Genomic DNA, 15,954 nt, shown 5'->3' with positions numbered 1-15,954 from the left:
ATCGATTATAATTATATTGCATTCCCCACGCATGATGTACGTAATTAAATGTCCCCATAGTGTTTTATTTTCTTTAATCACCAGTACAGAAAATGAATCCGGCCTGATTACTTTGGCCATGGTTTGTGTCGAGAACAACGACATTTAATGCTCGTTTGTCCAGTACGAAAATTCCTCCAAAATTTTCACAATGAGGGCAGAAGTTTTAAGTTTGTGTCGTTCGTCTCGCCTTCCAAAAGACAGAAACGCTTTTCCTTGCTACTTTTTTGGTAATGACACAAGCATTCAATATTTTGCCATCAAAAGATGAACTGTAACTAAAAAAATCGTTAGACCCCCTCCGCGTTATGTGGCAGCAGGTGAGTACACTTCCACTTTCCTTAACGGACTTGCGATGACATCTGCGAAAAGTGATATGAAGGCGCCATCAACACGTACTTCCTCGAGTGAGTGAGAGAGTGATGTTTGTTGTGGTCAGCTAGGGATGCAGCGGTAATTTATTTTGGTGTTTGCGTAGGTGCGCAGGCTTCGAAGCAATTTCAATTTCTACAGTACGCGCAATTAGAAAACATCGAACAGCTCTTCTGTAAACATTGACTAGATTATGAGGCGGAGCGGAGAGGGACCCTCTCCGTCTGTCACTCATGTGCCAGTTCATGCATAGATATCTCAAGATATCACCGTTTTTGCTGTGATGCATCTTCGTAACGTAGCAATTTTCATTATGCTTGAATATGCCTTAAGTGCTTCATGGTTACTTCTCTACATCCCTCTGTAATAGTGCTGTAGTTGAGCGTTAGCAAGGGACACCTGAATCTCAGCCAGTTTGTCCTCAACTGGAAAGCATTAGCATAAACTCCGAAGTATACTCATGAACAGGTTTTACTGGTAATGAAGTAAAAGCTATAAAAGCGCTAGGGTCAAAGAGCTGTTTTCACCTACTCTTGATTGCGGACCAATCTAACAGATCTATCCTCACCTTGTGCACGTATAGCACTCTAAACACAAAAGAGTTAAACAGAAGTAAGCTGTCCCCTAGTGCACTCCTTTTTATAAAATGGTATGCGCTTGAGGGCAGCTCAGTCCCTTTCTACTCGAGTACAGGCGTATTCGTGTTCAGAGTGTACCCACTAACACACCCGAAACTTGTCCCTGAGCATAACAACCTGAAATGCCAGGTTGCTGCAATAACTGAAGTGCACTGGACTAACTGGCTACTCCTCATCAGTTGGCCAATGAAGAGTTGGTCTGGACGGTGACGTCTTCCCGACCCTATAATATTGTGCACCTACCTCTACCCCAACCACCCCGCGCTGTCTGCGCTGTGGCGACCGCCATGCCCATTCCACATTACGTAACGCTGTCAAGCCATTCCCACCCTATTTTCCATCCCTCATTACACCTCCTGGGATGAACGGTTGTCTGACCTCCTATGCATAGCCGCTAGCCAGCAATGGTTGGTGGATTTGCCGAGGAGGTGGCTGCTACACATGGGGCCACGCACTTCATTAGCCGTAATAAAGTCATTCATTCATTCATTAAGAGCTATGGCGGATCTGGCAGGTATACGGACGGCAAGGTGCAACAGGGAAAACCAAGATGATTTTTGCTCATCATGGTAATAGACGAGAACTACCAAGAAAAAAAATTCCAGGTGGATAAATTTGCTGTACTGGCAAACGATGTCTCCAGAAAACTTATCACATGGCAAATATTAACAAAGACCTTTGAAGCAAGAACCTGAGGAAGGAATCGTTGAACAGAGAAAGAGAACACTGAAAGAAAAAAAAAACGAATGTAAAACAGAGACTTCGCTTGAAAAAAAAACGATTTTCCTTTTGAGTAGACCTAAACTATAACTCAGTTGGTCTTCTACTGCACAGGCTGCTAAAATTTGTTTATTTCTTGGTGCTCTTTTCGAGGAAAAGTGTGCGTCCGATCAGTCCCAGCAACAAGGCCTCAACGGCCAGTTTCTACGCTTGACGCTTTCTCAGCATCACCTATCCATGTTCTTGGAAGACTCGTTGGTTTACTGCGGTAAACACACGCGCACATGAGAATAAAGCGCCCAGGAGTATAGGATGCCGCTGTCGTCTTCCATCCGCTCACCGATACTCAGCAGCCAAGGCGGGGGTTGTGGAAAGGGGGAAGCGCTCAATGTCTTCCATGCTGCACAACACACGATGGAAGGCGCAGCGGAAACAGGAGACGCGGCGCTGCCCGCCTCTTCTGACAGGGATGTGAAAAACGCCCTAGAAACGGTATACGAATGCGCAGAATAAATGGCTAGAAAAAAAAAGGCTGCAGAGAAATCATAGACGGAACATGGTGCCCCAGGATCGCGGCTATGGCGCGCCTAAAAGATTAGGTGCAGGGCGCCCAACGCTGCTGCCGCGGGCCATCTATAGGCTGGACAGCGAGTTCTTGTGTGACATAGCCACATGCAGTATGATGCACCAGCAACAAGCAGTATCAACCAGCAGTATATTTTATCTTTTGAAGACTGCCTGCCAGGGGTAGTTTTTGCGCAACAGATGCACGTTGAAGTTTGCAAAGGGCACATCAAAGTATACCACTGCGAGCGCTGTCTTAAACGGCTGAGGACTGAAGCTCGTAGTCTTAAACCTTGCACAGCCTGCCGACAGATTCCCACAGAAGGAGTGCTTTAAAGAATCCATAGACACAAACGGCTTTATGAACAGCACAGGTTCGGGAGCGTTGCACACAACCAAGTGGCGTATACAGGCTGCCTGATTCCGGGGCCAGCTGGGTGCCTCCTCATTGCGAACAAGACGGTGTATGCCCCTACGAAGCGGCGTGGATCCAGTCAGGGTAGAACACAAGGAGCCCCCGATGTCTACCACCTTTTGTTTGGAGGACGTGGGGTTCGTTATTGTGTGCACCGCACGAGAACGGGTCGGGTCACGGTGAGAAAGAGAGAGAGAGGAAAGCAAGAACAGCCTCCGGCGATAAATCAGGCCTCAGAGCTGGCTCCGTCCGCGAGACCCTATAGTGCTCTCGGCGCCGCGGGCCGCCTTCCGCGTAAGGTGCACAAGAAAAGCCAAGAGCGGCCAAGTGATCCCCGCCTCCTTTTCTAAAAATGTGAATTCATTCCTGGATTGTCTGGTCTAACTTGAGAGCTACTGCAGTTTTTTTTGCATTTGCTTGCACCGCCCTCATAGCTGCCCGCTCGTGCCATGAAGGACAGGAGTTCGACAAACGGAAAGTATGAAACTAATGGACTTCATTCATTAGGAACTTTCCTTTCCCGCAGAGAAACCTGAACATCAAGAGAAACGACGAGCTTTTGCGCTACCGGGACGGTCCGGGAATCATTAACGCACGGTATTTCACTTATTTATTGAAGATAACGTTTTGGACGAACCTAAGTTCCACAACTTGAAGTACTCTGGACCCCCATGCACACTACCCTACAGTAAAACATTGGCAAATACAAAGCCCTCTAGCCAAAATGCATGAAGCAATAGTGTTTACGACTGAAAACAGGGTTTTCCCCAGGAATTTAATTTAAGAACGAAGGTGTGTAAATTTCTAGGGGGAGGGAAGGGGGACGGGGGGGGGGGGGTAGAGACGACGCGGCAATCATTTGTTGTTATTACTTCGTTGTTCCTTGCACCAGTTCAGCTTTGCACGATGTGCACCCTACGCACATACCCTTCTTCCGACGCCATTAAACAGAATTCTCGTGCTTATAAAAAAAAGCACAGTTACGAACTACGCGGTGCGTGGAGAAAAAAAAAAGATGGTGTGTGCATAACTTTTATTGGAATCGGGCTTTAATAACTGAAGTGGAAGGCGTCTAGGACACGGTTATAAAGTTTGCTGACGACTAATGCAAAAAGTGCACTCACATGCTTGGCATAAAATATATACATATATACACACCATGTGTTTCAATGTAAGTGAACAATTTTTTTTAATAGGCTTTTCAGTTATGAAAGCGGCTCCTGCGGAACAATAATACCGGCGTTGGCAGACATCAGAAAACATGTAAATAATGTTAACTACTTATCCGGTTAACTAAGTTATGATAATTAACTTTTTAATTCTAACAGGCTACTTGTTGCTATTGAGACTTGTAGTCGGTTGTTAGTAATAGCCATATTAATGTTTAGAATTTTGAAAACGCAATTACCCTCGCCGCTGTGGCTGGACAAAATTTGGCCGCATCGTGCGAAAATACACGCGCTTTCGAAAGCTTGCAGGCAAAGCAACCCGTCTAAAAAAAAAAAAAAATTCAAGACAGCCGTCGGGTGCTCTGCGGATATACTGACTTTTACAGTGAAATCTTACGTTATATGAAAAAATTGCGTTCATAAAAAGTTTCCCGCTCAAAAATGCTTTTGTCCAGTACTGTTGGGTATGAAAAAATGCCGGCAGATCTAATGACGTATGTTTAGTAAATACATAGACAATAAAATCCGTATTTAAATGAAGATAACAAATAATCTGATGGTAGAGCACGTGAAACAAGATTATATTGGGCCTCTGGTAGGATAAATTTGATATTTAGACAAGTCACCCTATTTCGAAGGCTGCCCAGAGAGCCCCCTTGTTACACAGTTGTTGAAACGCTGACTACGAGCACATTGAGTACTCTCTGACGTTCAATAGCAATGAGGCTGCAGAAGTGAGGCGTTTTTTTAACCCTGTAAAAGACACATGTGCATTATAAATTTTATATGAAGTATGACGAAGATACGCTCTGTTGTGTACTGGGGCGATTCCCGGGGAAATGCTTCGTCAGCCATAAAATGCGCCCATTGGCAGCAGAGAAATGACGTCACCAGACCAGATCCTCCTCATTAGCTGAAGGGAAGCTATGTAAGCAGGCCGGCTTCACAGCTGCTAATCCAATCACAATGCCACCAGATAATGGAACTAGGTGTGCCTGTGAACTTTTCTTTGCCCATTGATTTCCTATGCCGCTTACACCGTAAAACGTACAAGGTGTACACATATTATGTAAATATGAGTTTCACTGTAACGTCATCAGGGCTCAAAAAATATGCAGTAGGTATTCTTTTAACTATGTAATGTGCGCAACTGCTTCGACGCGTACCGCATGGTGAAGTTAAAGGTGATGCTGTTTTAAGTTAAGTCATCAATAGACCAACTACACACCACTATTCATACAATGCCACTATTCATACACATACAATGATACCTCCCTCCGGCATGGGCAGGAAACAGTCATCGCGGACATAAATGGCGCCACCAAAAGATCGCGGACAAAACATGTGACAATGCAGGAGCCAAAGGCAGAACAGTCGAAAAAAAAGTACATTACACACTGCTTGCCATTCCCCGCGGCCAAAAAAATTACAGCAACGCCGCATTCCTTTCTCCCACCTCATGCGACCCCACTCTCCGAGGTGCACACGCATGGACTAGACTGTCCTGGACCACGTGGTCGCCCGCAGAACATTCTCAGCAACGCTCATTCTCCGTGTCATCTGGACAGCATTCCAATTGTTGTAAGACGTGAAGGCGGCAGTTTTCAGTAATGCCATACAACGACGCCGACATTAACGCCTACTCCGCTTTAACGCAACAACCACATAGCAAAATAAAGAAAGGGAGGATGCTCGTGGTTGTTAAACAATGGCGTTCACGCGCGAGCACAGATCCTGAATAATAACACTTATCCATCAGGCTATGCGCCCGCGGCATTAGTCGCTCCGGTCCCGCACATTTTTGAAAACGACCGCGCGGTGCCTCTCCGTGCTTTAAACGAGCACTGCCAGGAGTGCGCGGCGCAGAGAGCTCGGGCTTTAAACGAATAACCGCGCGCACGTCCGCTAGGTCTTTTAAGCCGGACAACGTCGGCGGGAGGGGGAGGAGGAGTCCACGCGCTCCTGACTCTCTTCGCACGCATACACACCCCTCGTGAACACACCGACGGCCCACCGAGCACCGCATACAACAACAACAACAAAAAAAGGGTCGCGGGGTAGAGAACCAGCTGCGAAGAGGGCGCGGAGCCTTTACGGCCACTATTTACACACGAACCCCGATCACTGGCATCGCGGGGGCTAACGCTGCTCCAGAGCATCTCTTCGCTCAGACACTCGAACCGGCTTATGGGCTCCGAGATGAGTGTCGTTTAGGGCGGATCTCGTTTCTGCACCCTCCGCTTCAGGCGAGTGAAACGCAACACAGGCCTGAAACAACAAACGAACGTAGGCTGCGCGAAGAGGGAATGGTTGTCTCCATGGGCGGGAGAGACTCGATGAACGCATGAAGTGTGTCCCAGTCGTTGAACTGAGTGCCGACCGGATGACAGACAGTGTCGGCCGCTGGCTGCGCACAGCTGAAAACTTCCATGGGACCGCCTTACCCGCGGCCACTCCAGTTGGCTGAAGAGGGGCTGCGCAAGACGGTGTAGTTTTGAGGATTTTGCAGAGCGCCGCCAAGCGGCCGTCTTTGTAAACTGTTTGCCGGAGTGCCGCCAGTTAGCATAGCTTGGTTAGTTTTTTTGTGTGTGAAACTTCGAATGCGTATGTTTTCCTTTCCGCACCACTTCCTTGAGTGTCCATAGAGCTTAAGTAAAGGGAGCCGCTCCAAAGAGGCAACATGCTGTTTCGTTAATTCCTGGAAGATTTGTATTTGAAAAGTGCATTGCATGTAGTACCTGCTTGCGGACGCTTCTTCACCTGATGAATGCAATGCAGTTGAGCATTTCGTCATGAACACAACCGTTACTCGACTCGGTACAGCGTGAACTTCTTGAGAACGAGAGTCGACACCCGACCCCCCTCTCCGTTTCCAGAAATAAAGAACCCATAACACTTAAACTCTGCTTCGCTATGCAAAGGGATTGCTTCTTCCACTCTGAGTAGTTTATTCTTGCAATGCGCGATGCTCGTTCTTGTGTACGTATATGTAGTTGCAGTTCAGGTTCAGCGCAACGAAAAATAGGAAGTCCTGTCTTTACAGCAGGTGCCATGGAGTTATCGTTTTTATTTCTTCACTGCCGAAAGAAATAAAAAATGGAAGTAAACTTTTACTGTTCGAGGCCACTGATATCCCTCTCATGCTTTTCGCTCGGGCGTCAGATGTATTGTTTATTTCGAACCGCGAGGTTTCATTTATGAGCTGATCCCATGTCCGCTGCTGGCGATATTGAGGAGGATGAGCCTATACACGCTCTTCTCAACAGCTTGTTCGAAGGTTATACCCCTGTCACACGGGCATTTCGAGGGCCCTCGAACCGATAGTGCCGATAGTCTATCGACTCAAAGGCGATCGAGTGCTGCCACACGGGCAGTTTCAATGGCGATCGAGTCAATAGCCTATCGAGTCAACGGAGTAGCGCAGAACTCCATCGAGATTTCAGCATTTAGTATACATTTATCAAATATTTTTGTTATTTTTGCAAAATCCAAAGTAGCGATTCTGGCGCCACACATCCGTGGCGTAAGACACGAGAACCATTTCAATGGCCATTGTGATTTGCCGTGTAGCAGCGGCGAGTTCGATGGCGATTGAAAATCTCGAAGATCCTCGACTCGAGGGTGATTGAAACTGGCCGTGCGACAGGGGTATTAGACTACTTGCTATATACACCCACTCCTTTAGTTACATATCTGGTTCCAGCGAGGGCTCTGGCATCTGTTCGGAGTACATACGGGACTGCGCTTCTGCGAAGTAAGCCTGGGTGGAGTCAAGTGTCCAAGTTCAACTACACATCGTCAACCCGACGTGATACCCTGCATATGGGCAGGTACAGAAAAGTGTTGACCATATATAACTACTAGCACTGCGTCAGCCAATAAATCTCAGAAATGAAGAGGAGAAGGGAAGAAGGGAGAGAGAAAAGCTGACGACTGGTCGTTGCTGAAAAAAAACAAACGAAAAACGCATGACGGGTGCTTACCCCAATGGTACGGCGAAAGATCAACGCTAGCTGGCTTGCGAAATGGTCGACGCAGTGATGATGCAAGTCATTACGAGCTGTTGTGGATGATAGGCTGAAGAAGATGCGTACCATTGCGCTCAGACTTTATAGGTTCTTAGATGTTTCCGTTTCTGCTATTCTAATTAAATGTATGTCTGCTTTGTGGCCAGCTTGCACATGGGCGAAAGGGGCATCGATGACGAATTGCTCGTGTTTCATGGCGTCGGCATTGAACTCGGCAAAAGAGACGATTGGTGATGCGTGGTCGAAACCCGCGAGGGTTGTCTTGATGAACTTCGGGATCGACGTTTTCCTGAGATACCTTTGAAGTCGTTCGACGGCGTCTCGGGCGGGGGGCTTGAATCACCTAGCGCGGGTAATTCAAACGCCCCGCAACGATCGCACTGTATAACAGTGATGACGTCTCAGCACGACTCCGCATTTGTCTACAGGGTCATGACGTCATTCCGCCACCACTACGCTGAAATCGCGTAGTGCGCAATGAATTAAGGAATTGCGCTGAAATGAAATGTGGTCCAGCCCGCGCTCGAACCGTTGCACCTTAGGTCATGAGCCGGGGGTGCTACGTCTCGACTATTGAGGAACATTCGTTCGACTATAGTTAAAGAGAGGACTTTTGTGCAATGGTGGGAAAAAATAAATTAAAAATTATTATAAAAAAGAAAAGAACAATGCCCTTGTCCGCGAAGTGATACGCAAATGAACTCCATACAGCTTAAGGTACCCATTAACGCTATCCCGTCATACCCTTAAGACGGAGCGTAAGTGCTCCTCGAACGTTTTTTCCCGAATGCCGACAGCATAGACACTGCCTAAAAACAATGTGCATGCGCCATTAACGTAGTGGTATCAGCCTACTGCAAAGGAAACAAGTACACTTTTTCATAGAGTCTATCAAGTGAAAAAGTGAAATTGAAAATTGGTTTTTGGGAAAAGGAAATGGAGCAGTATGTGTCTCACATCTCGGCGGACACCTGAACCGCGCCGTAAGGGAAGGGACAAAGGAGGCAGCGAAAGAAGAAAAGAAGAAAGAGGTGCCGTAGTGTAGGGCTCCAGAAAAATTTCGACCACATGGGGATCTTTAACGTGCAATGATATCGCACAACACCCGACCGCGGCTGCCGCGTTTCGTAGAGGCGAAACGCAAAGGCGCCCGTGTCCGCCGAGATGTGAGACGGACACTGCGCCGTTTCATTTCCCCAAAAGCCAATTTTATTAAAATGATAATTAAAAAGGAAGGAAAGATTTTTGCTAGCCCCATTGATACTGAAGCACCTGAGCTGGGGCAACGGTAATAATGGATAGCAGGCAGAATGGAGAAATGAAATGAATTTTTCAATTTCCCCTTTTCACTCGATAGACTCTATAAATAACCTTTCGTAAGACTTCAGATCTTGTCGGTAGTAAGTTTACTTTAAATTATAGGCAGCCCTACATGCTGAAACACCCAAGTGATCTTTTGTGGATTGTTAAGAAGCGCTGGGCCAAGTAGATAAGCGACGCTGAGCTAAGAATTTTATTTACTCTATTTTCGTGAGGCAGTTAGCTTTTATAACACAGCTAGCCTTAGATTATAGCGTACTATCGCTTTCGCCCCTGGTAGTAGTAGTAAAAACATCTTTATTAACAGCAATAAAGTGTCACCTGGTGGTGCCCAGTGTCACTAAAAAATAGGAACAATTGTGCTTTTTGTCATGGTCAAACATTAACCCCTTGTTCTTAATGTCTTATTTTTCTATCATTTGTGAAAAGTTACAACTAACAATTTAACAACACTTTCCTAGTTAAGATTTTAAGCAACGTATGTGCAACTTTCGCCAAAATGGTCAGGTAATCTAAGGCCGGAGCCGCCAATTGTGTGAGCAGACAGCTTCAAACACACTTTGCAAGAAGCAAAGGGAAATGAAGGCGACACTTGCGCACTAAAATAACAGCTATACACACAACTCATGCGATCACTTGAGGCAGCAAACAAAAACCCATGAAGACGAACACGAACTTCAGAAGAATTGGCTGAAAGACTCACTTAACGTGTGCAACGCATAGATGCACAGCGCCGCCCAGTGTTTGTAGGCGTTACCGAAAAAAGTAAACTAACTACATATTCGTTAGGCTAAAAAAAAGGAACGCGTTACCGCCCTACGTTAGTTACAAAAAAAGAATGGAACGCATTAACCGTTATCGTTACCGAAAAAAAAGTACCACACGTTACTTTGCCGTTACTGCGCGGCCATAAACTTCAATTAGTGCGTCTTTGCTGCAAGAGCTCACGATAAACAATGTTATGAAGCTCCTTTTTTCACATAAAACTTCTAGCCCAAATAACGATTTTACCCGAAATCTTGATTTAACGAGAATACTTAGCACAAATATGCAGGAGCTTAGCAATGTTATAGTGGCCTAAAGTTTGCCTGATGGCTTCTAACTCTGTGGCACAGGGTGAAAACATTTTCTGAATGTGATATTAAACACAAAATGGAACATCATCAATTCTAACTTCACAAAGAAAACATCGCTGACCTCTCAACAAATTTAAGGTAATCCTCAAAAATGTGATGTTCCAAAATGCTCGGCATACTACCACCCTTTAGACTCTTGTGTGTGGTGTGAGTGGTTTGGGAAGGGGAAGTAGGTGAAGGCAAGTGTGTGAATGCGTGTTCATTTACGTGTTTCGTGTTTTATGGCTATTGTGTCTATTTTTTAGTTGGGCGCGTTGTCAAGGGCAGGTGTTTTCTGGCATGCAACAAGCGTCGTCCAGAGCACCTGTACATTTTATTTATTTGCAACATCACTTTAGGAGCTCTGCGCTTTTTTTCTGAAAAAGGGGCTGAGGGGAGGACAATTGGAAATGAAAAGTAACTAAGAATGTGACTCCTCACGTTACCGAAAAATGTTGCCGAAGGTACGTTACCCGTCACAGTTCCAAAATGATAACAGTTCCAAAATGATAACGAGTACATTACTAAGTTACCGAAAAAAGGTCACGCGTTACCGGTAACGCCGTTGCTTGTAACGTGCTACCGCCAACACTGGTGCCGCGGGACCAACCACTGACACCGGGATCACGGAACGTGGTGCTTTGTTGCGTTAGCATGAAACCACTCTCGCGGCTGCGTTTTTATGGAGGAAAAACGCTAAGGCGCCCGTGTGCTGTGCGATGTCAGTGCACGTTAAAGATCCCCAGGTGGTCGAAATGATTCGGAGCCCTCCACTACGGCACCTCTTTCTTCTTTCACTCCCTCCTTTATCCCTTCCCTTACGGCGCGGTTCAGGTGTCCAACGATATATGAGACAGATACTGCGCCATTTCCTTTCCACCAAAAAACACAATTATTATTATTATTATGACACATCCGCGCTACCCCCCCCCCCCCCCCCCCCCCGCATTCTCCCCGTGGGAACAGGCCGGGGGCCGCTTGTACCATTTTTACCGGTGGGGCGTCGGGCGGTGGGTTTCGAACCAACCAACTTCCGCAGCCGAGACAGGCGCCCAACCCAAGAACAAAAATGGTGACCGACCCACATATGCCAATGAAGTGACGGACTCTTTTTTTTTTCTCCATAACTCTTCAAGTGTTCATTCTGTGCTGCCTTTTTTTACGCCATATATCGTTAAAGGCCCAGCTGTCCAGAAAATATGGTGTCGGCGTTGTGTGTGAGCGAGAAATCACGAGCATGGCTGCCTGGGCGGAGGAGAACAGGTAGGGAGTTCATTTCCAGTCAACAAAGATGTTTTTAACTACCACCACTGAAATACTCAGAAGATAGGCAGGGTGGTAGCCCGCCTAGGAGGCAGGTGGGCCACCTAGGTCACGTGACATTGTGGCGTCACCACAACCTGTCCACCGTACAGCGAGCCAAACTGCCCACCGTGGCAACATGGGCCGCGCAAGGCCCACCGCTGGAAGCACCTGCCATGGTTAGGGCAGTGGCGCATCGCTTAAACCGCTGCACTGCGGCAAGACGGATATGAGGACTAAGAGCGATCTGTGAATGTTAAGCAGAGAATGACCTTCTGCATTATATGGAAACCAACCCATTACTTTATCGCGTCAATACCCTTCAAGTGCAGCTTCAGGTGCCCACTCCAATTTTTTCTTCTTTTTAACGGCAGCCATGTAAAAGGCGGAAAAAATCAATAGATAACGTGTGAACAGCAGCTGTCGCGCTTGACCGAAACGCCGAAATCATCGGGCCTGCGACAAGACTTCATAGGGTGAAGGAATTGCGCTTGACTAAGTTTAATGTGAACTCATAGTTAGCGGCCAGCTGGTGAAGCTTGCTAGGCAAGCCGACGACTTACTACCTTGCTGGGTATCATCTGAGAAACGATGGTAAGGGCAGATTTACTACTACGGATGATCTTAGCCAAAAGGCCGAGAAAGCGATAAGCGCTGCTTATTCGGTTTGCTCACTACAGCAGAAAGCTTCTGAATTTTTCCTCAGAGACATCGCCCGGTCTATGAATTAACTGAAAGCTTGCAAGGGCATAGAACGTAATCTGCCCACAAAAAAATAAAGTAGTTCGCGCCATATTACATGTGTCCGTGCTTACGGCTCGTCACGGTTGGATCTTGATATCCTAAGCGTAAGCCATTGCTACTCTTTCCCTTTTAGGCACTGCCTCCTTATCATGTATTGAACATAAGAATCTTGTGGTTTCACCTCTCAAGAGAAAAATGAGCACCATCGTGTGCGAGGGGGTGACCCTTCGCCATCTGTCCAATGTATGTGCAAGGCATGCAGTGGTATACAGCCCCATACATATAGTATAGACCTATCATTTCGGTACTGTAGATCACGCTGCAGTGATTTCTTTTTCAACATGCGTAAACAAGTAGCCGGTGGCGCTATGAACCACCCACTTCTTTCATGTTCATGCAAAAACGAGAGAGAATGTTTACAACATTCGTTTATAGTGTGAGAACACGGCGTATTTTGCCATTTAGTTCCTGTTTAACGCGTTTTCCACTGCCTTGTAGTGACAGGTGGCGCCACCGGTGGAATTTAAAATCCAGCTTGCTCTAGGACAGAAAAACGCTAGACGAATTCGCTAGGCTCTGAATCTCTGAAGTAGTGCTTTCGCATTAAAAAGTGAACAAAAGAGATGCCCTGCCCTAACAAGAAAACGGTGGTGTACTGTGCTGCCTTTTCTACGTTGCCTTTCTTTTATTTGCATAATTTTATTTCCATCTTTCCGTGGCCTCGTTTTGATGCCACCGATTTCTAAACTAATGACTGAGGCTTAACGAGACGAAGAGCGTTCGCCTTTTGTGGTTTGTGGTTAATGAAGAACGGTATAGTATACCATCGTTATTTTGCTCAGGGTTTGCTATCAACGAGCTTTTAATGAACCTGTTCTTTGCACGCCGTAGAAACCAAGAAAATGGAGTTCGACATTCTCTGCGATGTGCAGTAGGGATTTCATCACAGAAATTCAAGGGAAGAAAGAAGCTGGTGTCCTGCAAAAGTTTACAAAGACCATGACATTATGAAAGGCTAGTGTTAATATAGGCAGTTCATCAGGACAGGTGAAAATGACCCTTCTTCTGCCACAAGCGTAAAATGTCAAAACTAAGGCCATGTGAAGATGTACGTAGACATCCCTCGTGTGCTGATGAGTACATGAAATAAACTAAATGACAATGAACTTACCTCAGTCACGGTGTAGCCGCCTCATTGCAGAAGCAAACGGGTTCACTGGAACTGACGGTGGCACGCGCAATTCCTCATGGACACTGCCGTTCAGGAGTGATGGACGTCATAGCACTCGGGTTCGGTCGAGACCCTACCTTCAGCACTTGACGATGTGAAGGCTCTGGAAGATCATACGGCGCCGAGTGACGACTCACTACGAGGACGAGCTGGTGCTGTGCAGCCTCTCCGTTGCGTTAGCTTTGTCACCGTTATTGAAGGTCACTCTTTTCTAGGCGAGAAACCTGCAGGAGGACGGATAAACCTGCAGCACGCGGGGGACAAGTCAGTCGCTTTTCGGGGCAGGCTCTGCCGCACCAGCTGACGGAAGAGGCGGTGCAGGTAGCGGGATGCGGAAAGCTGTGATGGAGAGAGAGAGAGAGAGGAGGGAAATATTCGGCGCGCCGGTATACGGTACACCGTTAGGCTTTTTATTTTTTCTTGTTCGTTTTTCTTGATTTACATTCCTTTTTTCCCTTCGGCAACGGCTCCTAATACCTGACAGGCATTGCGCTGGGCCCAGGAGGCGTGAGAAGGGCAGTGGGAAAGGGCAGTTCGGCGCTTACGAGCCCCGCCCCCTCCAGCGATCGGGAACCCCCCACCACGACGCCGCCACCTCATTGGACGAACGGGCGCAGGTTTGCAGAGGAGAGGAGGGGCTGAGCTCTTGAATCGAAAGGGGCGGCAGGGGCTCCCCGACGGTCGGCAAATTCGTCGAGGCCCGCCTCGATCGGATTCCCCCCCTTCCCCCCCCTCCCTTCTCTTTCGTGCTGCTATACTATATCTTTCGTTTACTCCATGCTGGTACCTTCCCAACTGCCCCCCCCCCCCCCCCCTCCTCTCTCCTTCACTCCCATTCCATCGTTTTGTTTTTCTCGTTCTGTGTTCTCATCCATATTTGTGCCTCTTGTCATGCCAATGGAAGCGCCACCGGATCAGCTCCCGTCTATTCTAGCGTATTTAATGCGCCTCACGCGAGCTGTGTAAAGCCAAGTTCCGTTGACCGTCAATACACGGCATCGAAAGCCTCGGGTCTCTGCCAGCAGTTTTAGACGCTCATAGGAGTAATATGGGCACTTTCACGGTTTGTTGGCAGCAAAGTGGACGCTACATCTCCCTCCTCCGTGGGCGACCACGCCGATGGAGGAGGGAAATTATGGCGGGGAGAGGGAAGGCCGAAAATTAACAGTTCATCACCTACCTCACCCTGAGCATGAAGTTTTTGTTTTAAGAATCACACTGGCATATATATTTCTGGAGATGAAATTTCTAAAGCTACTGATGAATAAAGTACTGTCCTCACCCTCCAGCGCCTCCTTCCACGTCAACCCCTTGAAAAAAAGCTATTCCGTAAAACCTTGCCTGTGCCCATGCATTGAATATTTACTCGGCAAAGTAATTCGGCCAGTAAAGTTAGTTTGTCTGGTTAACGTTGATGGCAAGAACACAGCGCTACATGCATGCTTCAATAAAAGGTGCTACGTACAGAGGGCAAAACACATTTCTAGAACGACCGAACTGTGTGCTCCGCAGCTCCCCAAGCCGCTACGACATGGAAGACAAAAAATGGCATTGAAATCCTAGGAGTTTAACTGCACATGCTCACATCCAGACCATTTTAAAACCAAATGTTTCCACTAAATGTCGCGTGTTCAGCCCAAAACCCCGAAACGTTTTCCATCGGTACGAGATTGTTTTTATCGGCAGAATTTTTCTCGTCCGCATCCTGCAAGGGCTGATTACGCGATGTAGATTCCACTCTGTATGGCCAGTGAGAGAGTGCAGTAGATACAGATGTAACGTGGTGGACCCGCTTATTGGGAACATTTGAGCGCGTGGTTTTGCGTCTCGCTCAGCGCCAGCTGCTAGCTTTTTGCGCATAAAGCGCGACCATACAGTGTCAGGGCCTCGACACTCTGACACTGCTCTGCAGTGTCCCGTTAAAGTGTGGTGCACCTTGAATGTGCACTTCCCTGGAACCATTTGGTAGGCTAGCTTCAACGGTGGTAAACCGATGACGCACGTAGAGACGACTGGACACACCGCGGCTTTCTTTTGCTTATAGCCTTTTCCTTTTTTTAAAAAAAAATCAGCGATGTGTCTCGTGTATGTTTCCCTACGGTGTCCGTGTACCATCGTGTGAGTTGGTCTAACCAATAGTGGACTCGCATCAACTGGCCCGGAAACATGTCCTTCTGCATTACCTGAAACGCTTGAGCGGCATGTGCTTTAGAGCGGCAGTGATGCCTGCCGTCGTTTATTTATTCCTTATTTGTTCATTATTTATTTCTTTCGAACAGTTACAACGCCCCTCGGGC

The 15,954-nt window shown here is 47.2% G+C and overlaps 1 protein-coding gene across 2 annotated transcripts in view; it reads right to left on the bottom strand.

The window, feature by feature from the left end:
• Positions 1 to 13,947, bottom strand: part of sim (bHLH transcription factor single-minded) — a 65,474-nt gene extending 51,527 nt beyond the window's left edge. The window contains exon 1 of one of the 2 annotated variants that reach the window (XM_077629981.1): positions 13,598 to 13,947. The gene's annotated coding sequence lies outside the window, so the exon portion shown is untranslated. The remainder of the gene's footprint in view (positions 1 to 13,597) is intronic. The other variant, XM_077629980.1, reaches the window with a different exon arrangement.
• Between the last annotated feature and the right edge of the window lie 2,007 nt (positions 13,948 to 15,954).

This window comes from Amblyomma americanum, chromosome 7 (genome assembly GCF_052857255.1).
Source record: "Amblyomma americanum isolate KBUSLIRL-KWMA chromosome 7, ASM5285725v1, whole genome shotgun sequence".
Taxonomy (NCBI): Eukaryota; Metazoa; Arthropoda; class Arachnida; order Ixodida; family Ixodidae; genus Amblyomma; species Amblyomma americanum.
This window is presented reverse-complemented; position numbering and strand designations above follow the sequence as displayed.